The 19,950-nt window shown below is 43.7% G+C and overlaps 1 protein-coding gene across 2 annotated transcripts in view; it reads right to left on the bottom strand.

Annotated features, from left to right (window-relative positions):
* The window catches only part of SLC24A2 (solute carrier family 24 member 2), a 264,631-nt gene that overhangs the window by 45,022 nt on the left and 199,659 nt on the right, over positions 1-19,950 (bottom strand). The gene's annotated exons all lie outside the window — the stretch shown is intronic.

Here is a 19,950-nt window from a genome sequence, read left to right as displayed (position 1 = left end):
ATCCTCACTAAAACTCCCTCCGTTGCTGTGACCCGAAACAGGTCTAGACACAGAACTGCTCTGGAGGCATGGCCATTTCTCTGAAATTGGATGCTCATCTCAGGATTGGCTTTTGACTGTGGAAAGCCAAGCCCAGGGGTCCTTTGATTTGACTCTTGTTTTCAAACATGTATCTTAATTAACACTGCAGTTTCTAAAGGAGTCGGGAGCATGCGTTGCAGTCGAACTAGCTGAGTCAGCTGCAATGAAAGCATCAAGGAGGCAACTGATTGCATTTGGGGATTCAGGGCAAAGGATGATCAACTAAGCACAGCATGTAATGTCTGTAGGTGATGAGACGCTTAGGGAAAGGTTCTGGAAAAAATACCATTTTCAAAGTAATCGTTTTAAACAGCTGTACCACAAAAGTAATGCTTCATTTCTTCTCCATTACTGACATAATTAATGCGTAAATGCATGCAACAAGCACAGGAAAAAAAAAAACATGCAAAAGTATAGAGATTAGTGAAACATAGCACATTTTTCTTTTTTTTTTAATCCTTGATTCCCACCGCTCCCTTTCCCCCATCCCTTCCTCCTGGGATTATTCAAGGTACAAAGGAGCCTCATTTTAAACTAACTAATGATTGCCTACATTTAGATGAGTCCCTGAAAATACTGTAACTCCTACAATTTTCCCACTAGGCATTTATGGTTGGCTTGGTTCTCTAGCAGGATATTAGCATGGAAGCTTATGCTACTTTTCTAGAATAGACCACAACCAAACCGAATCAATCTCAAACTATTTCTCCTGGAGAGTCCATCCTCTTAGGATGGGACATGGAAGGTTGGCATCCCCACCCCACCCCTCCTGTGGATGGAAATCCAGGGGAGTGGTCATAGAGGTGACTTGTGTGGCTGGTTGGGAACGACAGAAGCAATACACTAGAGACGGACCAGCTGACTTCTATAGTGGAGGTGATGCAGGAGAAGCTCCTTCTGCTCAAAAGCTCCATTAGCCTTAAATCTAGATGCCTGCTTTACAAGGTAGCCTCTAGGATGTAGGTCCCTTAGTCTAGGTAATGAATATGTCCCGCTGGCCACATTCTTCAAGGAAACAGGAAGAGGAACATTACGCAGAAAAAAAGTAGGTCAGTATGTGGCCTGGGTTTCATAAGAAATGAGGAAGAAGGACGAAGTGATGGACGTGATGTGCCCCCTTGAGGGATAGTGAAGGTCAGCATTGGGTTTACCATGCTGGAGGGTATTCTGCATTTAGCTATTTCTATTTAATCTCCAAGGAAAACTTGGGGAAGAAAGAGGGAAAGGAAAGAAGTCTGGGGACTAGGAGAAGGAAGAGGTAAAAGGGAATAAGAATGGAAAGAAAAAGGAGAGAAAAAGAAATAATTCAATGGTGAGGAGGAAGGCAGGGAGCTGGGACTGTCTGGAGGTTGCCCAGGCAGCATAGTTGGAAGACACTTTCCTGTCTACCAAGTCTAGTCTTATTTGGGGACTAGGTAGATGGATAACGAAGAGTGATTCTCAGCATTTGGCAGCCTGAAGCCTAAAGAGGGGTACTACTTGTGTAAGACGACTCTAAGAAGTCCTTAAATCATCTGCTGAAAAGCCAAGAAGAAGAAAAGGAAGGTTCTGAAACTTTATAGAAGATGATGCTTCTACTAATAAAGCCACTCTGTGGACCTAGGGTCAGTCTTTGTGAACTTAGAACAATCTGCAGCTGTATGATCAACCATGGCTATTTAAAAATTATACATAAGATAATAATAAAGTGAGAGAGCATTCAGAAGAGGAAAGAAGCTTGGGGAAATAAAACCTGAAATAAACCAATCCAAGTCAAGCCCAAAGTCGTGAATCATGGCAGAGAAAATCGTTGAGAGTTAATCACATGTTGTGTATGGTTCCAAGGATCTTTTCAGAGCTCAGATGAATGCCAGAGACAAAGGAGAACAAAAGGGACCCCACAGCATGGAGGGGTGTGGCCGCTCCCTCTGTCAGGAAACATCTTTCAGAACAGGGCTGGCCACTGTCACTCGAGGGCTGGTTTTCCCAAAGTCTCTAAAGGAGGAGTGGGAGAGGAGGGGAGGAGATGATTCGAGAATTGGGATTTCTCAAAATATTTTCAGAGACCAGCGGGGGTTTTGTAGACTGTGTGCATCCCTCTTCCCACTGCCACAGCACCTCAGGTTTTCTGAGTTACGGAAAAGTGGGACAGACTGACCTGACCTGTTTCCTCTTGGGGTTCAGCCCTTGGGCAGAGGCTGCCTGGGGAGCAGTTCTCATCCACCCACCGCTTCTACTTCTTTAATAGATCTTTTGTCCCAGTTTGCAGGACCTGGCTGCCATTCTGCTGTGAGGGTGCTGACAACGGTGGCTCCAAGGCCTAAAAGGATTTTCCCTTTTCAGAGAGTGGTTTCTAGAAAAGCAGCAGTGGAAGGCCCACCTTCAGAACTTAGCACACAGGGGAATTCCTTGAGGGTTCTGGAGTAGACTCGCCAGGAGGGCTCCCTCATTCCAGCCTCAGGACACCCCTGGGATTGCCCCGGGGCATCTTCTGAGAGAAGCTGTGACGATAAGGCTGGCAGGACAAGACTGAGCACAGAATGTGATTCTCACAGGGGCCCTCTGGGTTTGCGGGTCAGGAGGCCGGGCATCTTCAGGACCTGTTCAGCCTGAAGCCACAAGCCGAGAGATCACCCTGCAGTGTGTGTGTGTGTGTGTGTGTGTGTGTGTGTGTGTGTGTGTGTGTGTGTGTGTGTGTGTGTGTGTGTTGGGAACAGCACAATATCATGGTTAAAGGGATGTGATCTGGGATTCCCAGGTGGCTCAGTGGTAAAGAACCCACCTGCCAAAGCAGGAGACATAAAGAGAAGCAGGTTTGATCCCTGGGTCGGGAAGATCCCCTGGAGGAGGAAATGGCAAACCTCCTCCAGTGTTCTTGCCTGGAGAATCCCATGGACAGAGGAGCCTGGAGAGCTATAGTCCAAGGGGTCTCAAGAGTCAGACACAACTGGGCAACTTAGCATGCACATGGATGTGTTTCGAGGCAGCAAGGCCTGGTTTAAGCCCCAGCTCTCTCCCTGGCTCTGCTAGGTGAGAGTTGATAAATTCCTGAATATTTCTGAGTTTCAGTTTTCCCTTCTGTTAAATAGGGATGCTAACCACTGACTCCTGAGTTAAATGCAGGGCTTAAGTGAGAAGATACCTATAAAGGACTGACCACAGCACCTGGCATTGGGAGAACTCTGTAAACAAGAGGAAAAAGAAAACCCAACAAACAGCCCAGGGGCAAGGGTTACACGGCCCTGTGCTGCGTTAGAAGAAGCCTTGGCATCTTCTCGTCTCTCAATTAGCGGTATCTGACCTGACAGTGTAAGCATCCCAGGGGGCCTCGTTGGATTGGTGTTTAGCTTTCCGTGATTCCTCCAAAGTCAGTTCCAAAACTGGTTAGAAGGATCACTTTATATCTCCCTGAAACTGAGAAGGTCAAGGTGAGGGAGCAGGCCCTCTGTGTTTTAGACTCTGATACCTTTGTGATCTTCAAATGGAAAGACAGTGATCAGCTTTCTCCCATCACCTGTGAGGACAGAGTTCAGGAAGGGCTGTTGGTGTTGCACAGTGGATTTGGGGTGGCTCCAAGGAGCTTCCTGAAGCACCAGGGCTTTGCCTCCTCTGTGTCTCAGGCTCAGAATTCTAAAATAGCAATAATGAACAGAACACCCAGCTCAAACAGTTGCTGGAAGACTTACCGGTTTGAGACACATCAGGTATTGAGATGGCCTTGACATACAGTCAATTACTCAGAAAGAGTTGTTAATATTATGGAAGTGAATGCAGGATCTTCACCCCATAAATTACTGAACATGAAAAGCTTGATATTTAAAATAGAATGGAGGCTTAGCAGCCTCTGGTGCAAGAGACCTTGGCCGTAAAGGCACCACTTTCATTGACTATTTTAGGCATGGATTCCACGTTGGCATAGGGGTTGACATGGACAGATCTAAGAAAAACAACTGTAACTGTGTGCCTGGGGATAAAGGAGACATTTTTGAGCACTTTTCAATGTGAGTGAAGGAGTGATTTTCAACATGTTTTAAGGCGACTTTAAAAAATATATGCTGTTGCATGTGAACCTTTAAAGTATATTTTTATATAGCGACAGATATTTGTATACTTAAAATCTCAGAAATAGCAAACTCGGCTCAAATCGTGAGGCACCTACGTCAAAACCTAGTACGCAGTTTTAATATAGTTTAGCTTGGTCTGAAATTTGCAAAAGAAAACCAGCTGAGTGTTCTCAGGGGAGTGTGTGTTGAGGGGGTGGTAGGGATGCATGGGAGGAAAAGATCAAAGCAGAAGGGCTTATTATGAAGAAGAACAAATTTTGGAAAAACAACCTGGCATCAAAATCCTCAACCGATCTCTCTGCCATAACACAGGAGCTCCAAGCTGCCTGCATCGCAAAATCACCTTTGGAGGTTCTGTTTTCTCCAAGGTAAAGCATTTTACTTTTGTTCTGCCGTTGATTAATGAAAACAGCCCCTGGAAATTCCTTCACATCCTTCCCACCAAGTCATCAGCAGCGCCCAACAAGAATGCTTTGGGCTGGAGATGAGATTAGCTCCTGGCTGTCACAGAGCATTCTGAGCCCCAGCAACATGGAAGAGACAGGACCAAAGAGATTTATAGATGTAAAGGGAGCGGCCACACACACCTCGGCAAACAGACCTTGGTTTGGGAGAAGAAAAGGAAAAATGAAACAGGAGGGAAAACTCAGTGTGTTTGAAATTATTTTTTGTGTTTTCAGTTCTGCCTTTCCTGTCTCTGTCTTTAAAGTTTATGGCTTGGCTGGCAGCTTAAAAAGCAACAGGGCACCTGAACTTTCCTCCTGTTTATCCTTTTTTTTTTTTTTCTGGAATCAGAGACTCAGGTCAGGCAGCCAGACCATCGAGACTCTGAGAAGCACGCAATGAAAGCGATGTGGCAAAGAGCAAAGGCTGACCCTTGGGATCATTGTGGGTTCCTCTCTTTTTCTCCTAGCTCATCAGCTATCTATCAGCAAATCTGGGGTCTCTACTTTCAGCGTATTTCAGAACCTTGCCACTTTTCCCTCCCCACCTCCCTGCACCGAGCAACAATCCTCTGGCCTCCTGGCCAGTCTCTCTTCCACTGTGTCTTCCCTGTCCCCCCGGCTGGTCTTATTCCAGGGTCATTAGCGGTCAGATCATGCCACTCACTCCTCTGTGCAAAATCCTGCAGGGAATCCTTAGGGAAAAATGAAAACTGAAGCCTTGCTAATGACCTGGAAGATTCTGTCCAGTGAAGCTCACCTCGACCCTCCTTCCTTGTCCCCTCCCCCTCTCCTAGCTTACTCTGCACCAGCCACCCTGGCCTTCTTCTTGCTGTTCTGGAAAACACTGTGCTCTCTCCACCTCAGGACCATGGCCTTTGCCTGTCCCTCTACCTGGAATGTTCTTCTCCCAGAGATCCATGGGCTCCACTCTCTCAACTCCTTCAAGTACTGATTTGTTATTCATTGTTGTTCAGTCGCTCAGTTGTGTCCGACTCTTTGTGACCCCTGGCAGCACGCCAGGCTTCCCTGTCCTTCACCATTAAGTACAGATACTTGTTTATAAATGTCACCTTCTCATTGAAGCTGCTCTGAACAGCCCATTTAAAGGTGCAGCTTTTCTCTCCAGCACTTGCCACCCCCAGCTTATTTTCTCTAAAGCATTTTCCACTACCTCATTCACTGTATCACTATTGCTATTGATTATCTGCTGCTTCCCATCAGCAGTCAAGCTCCATGAGGGTAGGAATTTTCATCAGTTTTGTTCACTGCCGTATCCCCAGCGCCCAGTGGGGCTCAGTCGATCCTTGTGTTTGTGGTTTCCAGGCAAGCTGATGAAGTTCTCACAAGCTTCCTGTTGGCTAACGGTCCAAAGTATATCCTTTCAGGTCCACCCAAGCCCAGCGCCCCAGTAGGGCTAAGGGTCCATATATAGAGCCCCAGGAACTGTCTGAAGTAAAGAGGAGAAAATAGGGTGGGCCAGGTGTTCATGCTCCAGAAGTGGACTACAGAGGGGCACCCAGTTGCCCCCCTTCTATGCCTCCCCACCATCAGGTCCCCAAGGTGGGCACTGCAAGGAAGAGGAGGAAGATGGAAGAGGAGGCCCAGTGAGCACAGCAGAGAGTAGAGTAGGGCAAGCTGAGCTCTGGGTCCTCCTTCTGTATGAAGATACTCCTCATTTGTCAAGGCCTAATTGAAGGCATCACCCACTCAATGGACATGAGTTTGAGCAAACTACGCGAGACAGTGAAGGACAGGGAAGCCTGGCGTGCTGCAGTCCATGGGGCCACAAAAAGTTAGACACGGCTGAGCAACTGAACTGAACTGAACTGAAGGCCAGACCCTAAGTTTCTCTACTGATATCCACGCCCTCCTTCCCAAGTGGAAATCTACCCACTGCTCTTAGGGCATTTTGTACTCATCACAGCCCTTATTTCAGTTTGCTGCCAGCCTCTCTGCTTTCCCCACCAGAGGGCAGGCTTCTTGGGGGCAGGGACCTTCTCTCGGCCATCTGTGTATTTCTCTATGCCTCCACAGGTGTCTTAGAGTCATGCTTGGCACATCTCATGCACTCAGTGAATTATACTGAAGCTCTCCCTATATTAGCTCGCCTGGGAAGTCTGAGCTTTTCTTTCAAGTCAGTACAGGTCACAAACAATCTTCCACTCTGCAAATATTAACCAAGCCTGTGCTATGAATCAGGCAATATGTGATAATAAGATCCATCTGGTGCCCTTATAGGGTTCACAACCTGGAGCCAGAGAGGCAAGAAACAAGGACTTAAGATTCATGCTGTAATGGTGGGGGCCTTCTCCGGAGGGCATGGAAACTCAGAGAATAAAGTTTGAAGATACCAGACATTACCTAGCAGCTTGGACGAGTAAGGTCCACTTGCATTCCACAAACTGTCCTTCTGGGGCAACTTATTCATCCAATAGATCTGGCCTGATTTTTATTCTTAAAAGCAAAATATTAAAAATAAAAGTCTTGTCCTGCATAAGAACATAGAGTTTACTTATTTATTCTAAATCTACTTTTGAGATACAGCCCTCAAGTTATTCTAATTTTTGCAAAGCATCATGTAAAACCAATTATAAGGTTCCATTGACATGAATGGAAATTAAACTAGTATTGTAACAAAGTAATTTATAAAGCATCTTTAGTAAATATTTTGTGAATGGACCACATAATAAAGATGATTAACATAATTTAACTGTAGTATATTTACAGGCATAATCATAGGACTAGTTTCTGTAATTAATAAGAATATTTACATAATTTACATAATCTCAAGCCATGGCCAAACTCATCAAAGAATGAAATGAAACAGCCTGATTTCCTTATTAAGGCTTTAAAAAATAATTTTCTGTAAGAATGACCTTTGGAGTCACAAGTAAGGCTCAGATCTGTCCAGGTGTGAACTGGTTCTGTCATCTCTCCTAACGGGGTCACCTTATCACTGGAAATAGGGTGCCTTCTTAAATATTTCAGAAAATGTCCAATGTATTTCAGAAGTTGGTATCTTAAAGAATGAAATTCTGTCCTTTACCTCAATTTCTTGCCTTTTCAGAGACTTTGCCTAATCCGTCATCTTTAATCCTCCCCTTTCTCCTCAGCCTACAATCATGCTTAAGTCTTTCAACGTGGCAGCCTTTCTCTCACTCCGGCTATCGTACGGGCACTGCTGTCGCTTGCTTTCTCTTTATGGCCAAACCTCTGGAAAGGTCAGTCTGTGCGGTGCCCCCACGTCCTTAGGGCTCCTTCGGTCACTTCTCAACTCTGCAATTGCCATTCATCAGCATTTCACCACTGAACCTATCCGCGGCCACTTTTTACCTCCACTTGCCTGGCTCTCTCAGTGGCATCTGGTATTCCTCATTCCCTTCCTTGGAATCCTCTTCGATGTCCAAGGACCCCCGCATGTGTCCCATATGTGCCACCACTCCCCAGGGTCTTCTCCTTGCTCCCTCTTCCTCACATTCTCCCAAGGGACCCAATGGACCACTGCCTGACTAGTGATGATTCCCACATTCAGAACTCTGGTCCAGGTCCCCTCAGCCAATGGACTTCTGAATATCTTCACTGGGAAGTCCCTCTCATGGTTAAACTCAATGTGCCCCAAAGTTCCTTATATCATCTTCCTTCCTAGGAATCTGCTCTTCTGCTTGTATTTTCCATTGGTGATTTCCTCACTCCCTAGGTTTTTCAGTCATCTTAGAGGTCCTCCTCTCCCTCATATCCAATGAACTGCCAAGTCCTTTTGAGTCTACCTTTGAACAATTTAGGATCCAACCTTACCTGCCTGGATGTTGGTGACAATCTCTTAATTGGTCTCCCAGCTATTAATCGCACTGCCTGCATCCTTCTAACTTACCCTTTGCATGACTTGGAATGTGTGCTCAGTTGCTCAGTCGTGTCCAACTCTTTGGGATCCTATGGACTGTAGCCTGCTAGGCTCCTCTGTCCATGGGATTTTTCAGGTAAGAATATTGGAGTGGGTTGGCATTTCCTCCTTCAGGGGATCTTCCCAACACAGGGATCAAACCTGTGGCTCTTGTGTCTCCTGCATTGGCAGGCAGAGTCTTTAACACTGTGCCACCTGGGAAGCCCTGTGACTCGGAATGCTCTCTGTTTATTTGCTTCTAAAGACTCTGCTTTAGGCATTTCATCTTTCAGGAAGCTTTTCTTGAGTCCCTTTCCTGGGCTGGCAAGGTACCTAGGTACCTTTCTCTATCACAACACTCTGATACCTATGCCATCATGGCAGTTCTCCTAGAACCTCAGAGGTGTTTTATTCACTCTCTCTCCAACTAACCTGTGGGCCCCTCAAGACAAGGACGCTTCTCTTCATCTGTCCCCCCAGTACTTACATCGTAGACTGGTCCTCAGTGTTTCTGAACATGATAACATTAACACAAACAACAAAGGGAATCTTACAGCATGTGTGCATGCATGCATGCATGCTTGCATGTGTGTGTGCTTGTGTGAGGTGCTTGGAGTTCTTGCGGTATGCAAAACTATTTGAAATTTACATTCTTTTGGTGAGTAGAAAAAGGAGGATCCAGAAACACACTGCAGGAAACTCACCAGACTCTCTCCTTGGTTAATGTCGAGATTAAATCTCCAAAGTCTAATTGTGTTTACAGTTAATGACTGTCTATTTTAAGACTCTCTCTGCTTTTTTTTTTTTTAAAGATAATCTAATCAAGTTCAGGCAAAGTTGGGATTTTACACATAAAAAAACTTGCTGCAGGTATCGGACAGCAAAATACGATGTTTCAGGCAAGGAGTCAGTTTACTGACCTTAGCTGGGGCTGACATGGCTGGAGAGCTACTGTTCTTCATCATTTTGGGTCAACTGTTGTATTATTTTAGGAGCTTAATTTTCTGAACAGTTCTCTCCTGGATACACAGATACAGATGGCTCACACAAACATTCACAAAAAGGTTGTGTGATCTGTTTTGGAGTTCTGAGCCAGGCAGGGGCTGCCAGATAGAAGATTTGAATGTCTCCCCCCTGTTCCTACCCCTTCACCCTGCGGATATCTAAGAGATAAATGGGTAATGAACTGCTTTACAGAGGCAGGCTTCAGATCCAAGATTTGCCAGCATCCAGCCCCACTACCAGCTAAGGGGTAGAAAAGAGGTCTTCAGAGTCAAAGCTCATACACTGGTATGTCTCTCTGCCAATGGTCTGTGACACTGATGTATTCATTTGGGCAGTTTTGATTTGTTCACAGCAGTTGGCAAATGGTAGGTGCTCAACAAATATGTGTTGAAAGGTTACTCTGACTTGTATTGATATATAAAAACCAGATTTTAGATCTGGCTAACATTTATTCTGTAGTAGCCAGTGTTTCCGGAGAAGGCAATGGCACCCCACTCCAGTGCTCTTGCCTGGAAAATCCCATGGACGGAGGAGCCTGGTGGGCTACAGCCCATGGGGTCGCTAAGAGTCGGACACGACTGAGCGACTTCACTTTCACTTTTCCCTTTCATGCACTGGAGAAGGAAATGGCAACCCACTCCAGTGTTCTTGCCTGGAGAATCCCAGGGACGGGGAAGCCTGGTGGGCTGTCGTCCATGGGGTCGCACAGAGTTGGACATGACTGCAGCGACTTAGTAGCAGCAGCAGCAGCCAGTATTTCACATAAACACATCCTCTCCTGTCACCTGGATCTCATGTGTTGGCAAATGGTCAGTTAACTTGTGTTCTTCTATTTTTTTTTGAATCCTCAACTTTACATTGTAAACTGGTGCCTGTCAATCTCATTTGAAATGTGGGTTTGTAACAGAAGTGGCGGGACCTGCTGTGGATTCTTAATTAAATGGGACTGAAGGTTTAGTGGCCCATGACTAAGACGGGATGATTCAGTTCATTTCAGATTTAATCAAAAGAGAAACTTACCATGCTTAATTGAACATGCCAACTTCCTGGTATAACAGATTTCCACTTTTTTTTTTTTTTAAAGAGAAAGCTTCACGGAGGTGGGAAATTATATTATTAATTTATAATAACAGTATTCAAGTTTGACTGATGAAGGCGACTTAGCATTTTCACCTCTGGGGATGTCAGAAATAGAAAAAAAAAATCCATGATTCACTTCTGCTGCCACTTAACACTTTCTGCATATGTGATCAGGCAAAATCTGCCTTTACTTTCCAGGTCCAATCTTTCTGCTTTTACTGCTGATGGTTTAGATCATGAAAATAAGATGCAATGAAGTTTGAAGAGCTGGATGTATTCTAATGAGAAGACTTCCTTGGTTCTGGTTTTCAGGAAGACCATGAATTTATCCATTCAACTGATTTGATCTTTCCTGCAGATCTGATGCCAGTTTCTAGTTGGTTAGTTTGGTTATGCACACACACTAGGCTGCTGTCTTCCTAAGATCCAGCCCCAGGAAGAGACTTGTAAGAATACATCTCTAAAAAAGTAATGTGGTTAATAACCGGTGAGTTAAATCTGTTTGTCTTTTGGAGAAGGCCCAGCCTTAACAGAGAGCATCTGTTCAAGTGCCCAGAAAAATCATCCGGTTATGGAAAGTTGGACCGAATGACTTACACCATAAACCTGGAATGAATGAAACATAACATGGTGCTGGAAATGGTGTCGGTGCATAATAGAGGTGCCCTCATAGGTAAATGGGAGGGAGAAAGGTAACCTGCAGTGATCTCGGAGTTTCTACAGGGATATCAATGATCTTGAGGCAAGAAGGATACATGCTGGGGTGGAAATTAGATACTCTGTGTGGGAGGAATAGTCTTGTCACTTCATTTGGAAAGGACAAAGACTTCCATCAGAACTCTACCTTGGCTTTCACTCAACTTTAGTAAAAACTTGGATATCTCAAACAAGTAAATCAGAAGCTAGTTATCTTGCAAAAGCTCATCGGCTCTGTAATGAAGTCAGTTTGAATCTCTGTTCAAAGGACTTATTTCAACTTGTTGTTTAAGGCTCATGCCTTCACTGTGAATGGAGTGTAAACTGATGCAATACCTTTGGAGGGTAATTTGGCACTACCTTTCAAAGTTTAAAATGTGTATGTCCTTTGATCTGTCATTTTTATTTCCAGAAATTTATTTTATATGTTTGTTTTTACTTCAAAGGGCTTCCCAGGTGGCACAGTGATAAAGAATCCACCTGCCAATGCAGGAGACACAAGAGACACAGGTTTGATCCCTGGGTGAGGACGAGCCCCTGGAGTAGGAAATGGCAACCCACTCCAGTACTCTTGCCTGAAAAATTCCGTGGATAGAGGAGCCTGGTGCTCTACTGTCCATGGGGTTGCAAAGAGTCAGATGTGACTGAGCAAACAGCACACACATTTATATCTTCAACATAATAGAGTTTATTATATGGGCAAAGAAGATGCTCATGTAGCATTGTAATAACTAAATGAATAAAAATGGAAATATCCTAAATATTCATTGACAGAGGACTGATCGAACCTACCAGGGAAGAGGCAGACAGTGGAATACTATGCACCTGCTAAAAAGGAATGGGGAAAGTAAAATAGTGCTAATATGGAAATATCTTAGATATATTAATAAACAAAAACCACGTAGAGAACAGTTATAGAAGAAAAGAGAATATGTTAAAAAACTGATAAAAGTGGTTAACTCTAAGGAATGAATGGAATCTGGGGTAAGAGGGGGACTCATTTTTACTGTCTTTCCTTATGTAATGTTTGCTTTTTACCTCTGCATGCATGTAATGATTTTATAATAAAAAGAATGGTTAAAATTAATTTGCAATTTAAAATTTCTACTGTGGTAAAAGTTTGGATTTACAACTAAAAGAGAATATAGGTTTCATGGGGGCAGTTGTTCTTTTAAGGGTCCATTCCACAGGAACTAATGGACTATTTGTTGTATTTAACCACACTAATAGTTTGGCTGTGAACTGGATCGAATAACACACAAGTGTTTTAGTTCAGATGCTATGGTCCAGGAACCCACCTATCACAATCTTGGTGGCAGCATAACCAAAATGCAAGATCAAGTTTTCTGAAGCTTCATCTTAAAGGCAGATCTTAAAGGCAGGCTTGCAAACTATGTCTGCCATCACACTTCATAAAGGCCACCAGGCCAGAGTCTTGACCATCGGATTGTCCATTATCTGAACTTCTTTCTGAAGGAGATTCCTTGGCTTCTCCAGAGAGGGGGGACTCCTGTCTGAGGCAGGCCACTCCATCTTTGGCCATGTCTGTAGGAAGGGTCCTCCTATGCTGGACTGAACTCTCTGGCCCTGAATTGAGGAGGCTGATCTCCTTCTTCAACTTTCCCCACTCCCAGCCGGACTCATGGGGTTTCCCCAGAGCTCCCCTCTCCTGGAAAGACAGACCTTACTTCATCACTGCAAACTGCCCATGAGACCAATCCAAAAAAAGAGGCTCTAGTAAGGCTTTAAAAACATGGTTAGGTTGTTGCCATCCCATGCTACATTCCTGTTCTCTTCAGCAAAGCCTCCAGGTCATCCATCACCATCGAGATGCTTATCACCAAGTGGCTCTGAAAATCCCTGGTCTGACTCAATCTCTCAGTCCCGCCATCAGTAAATTTCATGCATCCTTAACTTCTGTGAATGTTGTCTTTTTGTTCCTACTGAGCATGGTTGTTTCTTGATGGTCCCTTTTCTCCTGTGGCCCTTGAAAGTGACACTATTTCTCTCCAAGTGCTCTTTACCCTATTCCACCCTCCCTTCCTCATTACTTATACATCAATTCTCTGTCCTTCTTTGAAGCCCAGGCCAACAAACTCTATCACATGTACTTCAACTGACTTCCTAGTCATGCTTCCCTCATTCCCGAAGATACTGGAACACAGTTCACTATTTTTATCTCCACCATTACTTGTGCTACCACCCATGGTGACTTTACATGGGTGAACCCTGCAACACTTGGCTCCTTACCGCCCTAACCTACTCTCTTCCAGCTGCCCTTTCTCACCTCATCCATCCACTCCTGCAGTTAAACCTTGTCACTGGCAATAACAGTACCACGTCCAAACTCCTGACTTGAAGCATCTCACATTCTGTCCACAACTCTTATCTTTCTATGACAACAATTCTTTGATCTAATCTGTCAATTCATTAATGCCATCACCTTTTCACGGTCCTCTTTTAGAACAAGTTCTTCATTAGTTTCTGGGATGCCATTCTCTCCTCGTCCTCTGCCTACCCCAGTCTCCTTTGCTGTGCATTCTCCCTTCTTCCCAGACGCTATACTTTATAGAGTTCCCAGGGCTCAGTCCTGGGCCTCCTCTTTTCTACTGCTTAGCTAGGTATTCTTGCTTAGTTCTATAGCTTTAAATGATACTTATATTCTACGACTTTCAAATTTACATCTGTAACCCTAACTTTTCTCCTAAGTTCCAGACTCCAAATCCACTTTATCGATATCTCCAATTGTTGTTGTTCAGTCATTCAGTCATGTCTGACTCTTTGCGACCCAATGAACTGTGCCACGCAGGCTTCCATGTCCTTCACCATCTCCCAGAGTTTGCTCAAACTCATGTCCATTGAGCCCATGATGTCATCCAACCATCTCATCCTCTGTCACCCCCTTCTCCTTCTGCTCTCAATCTTTTCCAGCATCAGGGTCTTTTCCAATGAGTTGGCTCTTTGCATCAGGTGGCCAAAGTATTGGAGCATCAACTTCAGCATCAGTCCTTCCAATGAGTTTTCAGGGTTGATTTCCTTTAGGATTGACTGGTTTGATCTCCTTGCAGTCCAAGGGACTCTCAAGAGTCTTCTCCAGCACCACAGTTTGAAAGTATCAATTCTTTGGCATTCGGCCTTCTTTACAGTCCAATGCTCACATTCCTACATGACTACTGGAAAAACCATAGCTTTGACTAGACAGACCTTTGACTATATTAGCATGAGTTCTCAGTCTCACTCCAGAGCTTGCTCTGATCTCAGTCCTCCCCATCAACACACGGTTTTATGAAAGCACTATTTCTCTGTTATGGCGAGATTGCAAGTTTCCTATTAATATCTATTCCTTTTTCATTTCCTAGTGACATACTATCTAAATTGTTGGGGACAGCAAATCATCCAGCTTGACATATAACATTTCCAAGCTTCCCTGAACTAGGTGTAGGCAAGTAATGGGAGTTTTGTACAGATTTTACTGGGAAGGTCTAAAAGGAAGCCTCCTTAAAAAGAAGACAAAATAGCTGGGGAAAATAATTTGGGGAGTAGGAAATGGTAACCCAGTCCGGTATTCTTGCCTGGAAAATCCCATGGACAGTGCAGTGGAGCCTGGTAGGCTACAGTCCATGGGGTTGCAAAGAGTTGGACACAACTGAGCACGCATGAGACTTCTTGAAACACAGATGTGATGGTGGAGCTGTAGTGGCAGCCATCTTGGACATGAGGTGCCTTGAGGTTGAAAGTCATATATTAAGATGGTGGAGCAGAAGGATGAAGGAGTTTGGGTCTTGGATTATTGTGAAGCTTCCATATCAGCCATGTACAGCTTGCCTCTGGACCTCTTTTACTCATGAGAGATACACTTCTATCTGACTTAAGTCCCTGTTAATTTGGATTTTCCACTAGAGTTGAACCTATCCTACTTAATATATCAGAGTATATAACACAGTCTCATCAGTTCAAAGACAGGATTAAAATATAATGTGAAGGCTACAGATAGCACCAAGTACCAGTTTTAGGATTACATTTTCAGAGGATACCTTTTGGGCAATGGAAAATACCAATGAATAGTATTACAAAATTCAATTTCTTTTTGAAAAAGAATTGGAATCTGTGCTAAAGAGTTAGTTGCTCAGTCGTGTCTGACTCTTTGCGACCCCATGGACTGCAGCCCACCACGCTCCTCCATCCACAGAATTCTCCATGCAAGAATACTGGAGTGGTTTGCCATTCCCTTCTCCAGAGGATCTTCCCAATCTAGGGATTGAACCCAGGTCTCCTGGGCAGATTCTTTACAGTCTGAGCCATCAGGGAATATTTCACTGCAGTTATGAATGTAAAATAACTGGCTAGACTGTGTAATCTTAGGGTGCTTCTGTTTCTTTGAGATTTTCAAAACTCAGCCACATGACTAACTGAGGAACCTATGATTCATATAAGACATTATAGTTTCTTAGCTTGATAAAGGGGTTATTGGTTGCCATGAAACTAGCCTTAATTTCAATAAGAAAAAGATCATTATTATTCTTACCCTTGATATGAAAACAAACTTGTCTTTGTTTTCCTTTATACAAATGAACAAAGATTGACTTTTTAAATAGTGGAGAAATTATTTTTCTAGAAATGGTTTCTGTTAAATGGCAATGAGTTTAGCACAATGAATTGCATATTTGCAATGTATCCTTAGTCATGAGTTCTGTTTATCTACTTATCTACATGTCTTTATGAATGTTTATCTTCAAAGAGCAGAAATGAGTAGTTGTGTATACTGCCATTGGTGGAAAGGCATCTCTTTTTTGAATTCCTCTGTTCCATCACACAAGCTTTCTTTTGAACTAACTTTTTACATTTTCATTTAAAGAAACTTTAGTAAGGAAGCCAAGTTCAATTTATTGAGGATTTTCCAGAGTGATAATGGTATGAATTTGGGTTATCTGTAGATGAGAAATAAACTATGGGTTACTGATTTATTTTTAAACTCAAGTATAGCTGATTTACAACATTGTGTTAGTTTCAGGTGTATAGCAAAATCATTCGGTTATATATATATGTGAATACATATATGTATTCTTTTTCAGATTCTTTTCCATTATAGGTTATTATAAGATACTGAATATAGTTCCCTGTGCTGTAGAATATGTTTATCTGTTAAACTATGGGTTATTTACCTTAAGTAAAAACTGGAGATTGCTCTTCCAAGAATATTAAGTACCATCCCATGAAGAGATAAAGGAATGGCTGCCCACGTAGGGGGAACTGAGGCCACTAAAAGACTATCCCTGGAGCCACTTACTTATATCTCTGGAAACATCTTGTTACAGATCAAGTCTAGGAACATGATTCATTCAGAGCAGGTGCTCGGCTATTATCAAGTGAACACTTTAGTATCACGTGGTTGGTAGGGCAGGAGAGACATCACTTTGGGAAGCAGGAATGAGGGAGTGGAGACATGGCCTCTTTTGAGAATCCTGTCCTCACTTCCACTGGGCTCCCTGGCACCTCGGGTTTGCCCACCATGCTACTCATCTTGCTGCTTGTGTCCCCCATTGGAATGTGAATTCTTTAGGAGCAGAGCTATCTTTAATCTCCATGAGCCCCGTACTCAGTCTAATGCCTGGTCCAAAATGAGTGTTGCTGAATGAATATGTTAGAGAATGAATGCTGTTGTTTAGTTGCTCAGTCGTGTCTAACTCTTTGTGACCACAGGGACTATAGCCTGCCAGGCTCCTCTGTCCATGGAATTCTCCAGGCAAGAATACAGAAATGCATTGCCACGTCCTTCTCCAGGGAGGGAATGAATGAGTGAGTGGATAAAATTCTGATTGGTTCAGGGTAGGAGAGGAAGTTGGGTGTGGCCCAGGCAGCTGTTCTGATTTAGGTTCTGGGCACCTGAGACAAGAGAGGGAGAAATTGGGCTCTGAGGGAAGGGGCAGATTTTACAAAAAATGTTACAATTTTTTCCAGTGTCTGAGAGTAAGCAGTTTAAAAAAAAAAAAAATTAAAAACATTAAATTTAATATTTAAATTTAAAATATTAAAGTTTAAAATATTAAAATTTAGTTGTAGAATGTAGGGTCTTTGGTTGTAGCATACAAACTCTTAGCTGTAGCATGTGGGATCTAGATCCTTGACTAGGGATCAAACCCTGGCCCTCTGCATGGGAGCGCGGAGCATTAGCCACTGGACCACCAGGGAAGTCCCAGATTGTTCTACTAAAATAAAATTTTAAAGGTATAGTATTCAAGTACGGAGGCCATGTTTCAGCAAATAGCTCACTGTCATTCCTTAGTCTGTGGTTCAGCTTTTCCCATGATCTGGTTTCCATCAAGCCTTTCTTCCTACTCCTTCACCACAGCCAATCTGCACTGTCCAGTTCCTTATACCACCTCGCCGAGTAACCGCAGTGGAGATGGCGGTGAGTGGTCCTGAGTTCAGGTTCCACATCGCAATTACTACCTCTGAGTCCCAGAGGCAATCACTTTGCTTCTCTGAATCTTAGTTTCCACATCTAATAGAATACTTGTTTGGGCTTTGGTTTTCTCATCATCAGTAAAATCTACCTTGTGATCATTACAAGGATTAAATGAATATATATAAAAAACTGGAGAAGGAAATGGCAACCCACTCCAGTGTTCTTGCCTGGAGAATTCCAGGGACAGAGGAGCCTGGTGGGCTACCATCTATAGGGTTGCACAAAGTTGGACACGACTGAAGCGACTCAGCAGCAGCAGCAGCAGCAGCATATATAAAACACTCAGAGCATTACGCCTGGCAGGTGGGAGGCACCCAGTAAGGTTTGGTGTAGCCCCTTCTTTCATCCCTCAGCCTGGTGGGCCTGGTGGGAACCAGTTCTCCTACCCCAATGTAACCCATATTTACTGATCTTTTAGGGCCCAGGTCAAAGATCACCTTCACAAAATCCTCTCCTTCCCCATCCCCCACCATTGAAAGCAATCTTTCCTCTTCCTGTAGCCTGTCATTTTTTTTCTGAATACCTATGGGACTGGCTCAGTGATTATTAAAACTCTGTGTTTTATTTCTCCCCCGTCTGTAAGTTCCATGGGGGCAAACTGTCCACCTTTTAATCTTGTACTTCAACGAAGCACCTAACAGAATAACTTGTATATAGCAAGTGCTTAAAATAATGGACCGAATACTTGCAAGACAATTCTCTATATTTAGCAGATCATCATGCAATTTTTCTTAGGATGGGGGTGGCATATGTAATCCATCTTTCCACTTAATCCACTTTAGGGAAAAAAACAGGCCTCATTGCAAGTAGCTGACTTCACACAACATCCAGAGAAATCTCCAGAAACAGTTACAAATAATGACTGGTCACATGGGCAATTATAATAAAGCCCTGTCAAGGGCTAGTCACATTTCTAAAATTGTGAAAAGAAATGCTCAAATGGAGAGGGATATTTCTTGAAGGCTATACTAGTCCCCTATTGCCCATAACATCTTCATCTTTATCATACTTCCTTAAATTGTGTAACATGGAGATGCTATAAATCACAGTTATTATTATTTTCAGTGAGAGGAAGAATTTGAAAGTCATGCATGGCTGTTGCCAGGTCTGAGGTTACTGAGCTGGCCTTGAGTCTTTTAGATGGAATCCCAGAATTAGGTTTAAGCCAGGCCTGGCTTGTGGTGGAGGCAGCTGCCAAAAGAGTGTAATCTGAGGTGACTGGATGGAGACCCACCCCGCTCCCACCCGCTGCTCCAGTCATTCTTTCTATGAGTGCCTGAGAGGGATTGCTATGTGTTTGGAAAACTTGTGAGTTTTTCAAAGGTTACTATTTTAGATAAAGGATAATGCCTTAACCAGCATTTCTAAAAGAGTCCCACAAGAGGCTCCATGGAAGAATGGTTTCTCTGACCAAGAAAGTCTGAGCAATACGGCAAACTCTATCCCTTTGCGTGCATGCTAACTTGCTTCAGTCATCTCCGACTCTTTCTGACCTTATGGACCGTATGTAGCCTGCCAGGCTCCTCTGTCCATGGAGTTCTCCAGGCAAGAATACTGGAATGGGTTGCCATTTCCTCCTCCAGGGGATCTTCCTGACTCAGGGATTGAACCCGTGGCTCCTGCGTTGCAGGCAGATCCTTTACCACTGAGCCACCAGGGAAGCCTCCATCCCTCTATACGATCTATCATTATATGCTGCAGTGCACAGGTGCACATGGAAGGCTCTGACAAGTCACATGGTAAAGAAATCTATTTAGCTTAATTCAGAAGCTCTCTTGCTTACTTAATAACAAAATCAAGCTTGCTTTCTTTCTTTCCCCTGGATGGCTGCAAAATCCCTAATGACATGATCTGATAGTAATATTTCATAGAATGTACTTTAAAAATGCTCCCTTAGCTACTATTAGCTATCACTGTAACTGGGATGAATTTTCAGCTAAGAATGGGACACAAAGGGATATGCATGAAGGGATGAGCAGTACAGGGAAGGATAAGGAATCTTAAAGGTGACCCATGAAGGTCCCCAAACACAATTTTACAGTTTTGCTAAGGGCTGGTCATGCTTCTCATGCTAGACATTATTTTGACTCTGTTTGCCTGCCTAGAAAGCCCAGCTGTTCAACATCAATTGGTATCATCAGATCAGAAGCAGCACTTTTGCATCTTCATGTGATGTTGAATTTTCTGGTGCGGGGAAGAAGAGAAAGGGAGTGCTCCAATGGCAATTTGCTCCCATAGATGTGGAAAGAGGAA

This window comes from Giraffa tippelskirchi, chromosome 1 (assembly GCF_054371585.1).
Source record: "Giraffa tippelskirchi isolate mGirTip1 chromosome 1, T2T-mGirTip1v1.2.pri, whole genome shotgun sequence".
Taxonomy (NCBI): domain Eukaryota; kingdom Metazoa; phylum Chordata; class Mammalia; order Artiodactyla; family Giraffidae; genus Giraffa; species Giraffa tippelskirchi.
This window is presented reverse-complemented; position numbering and strand designations above follow the sequence as displayed.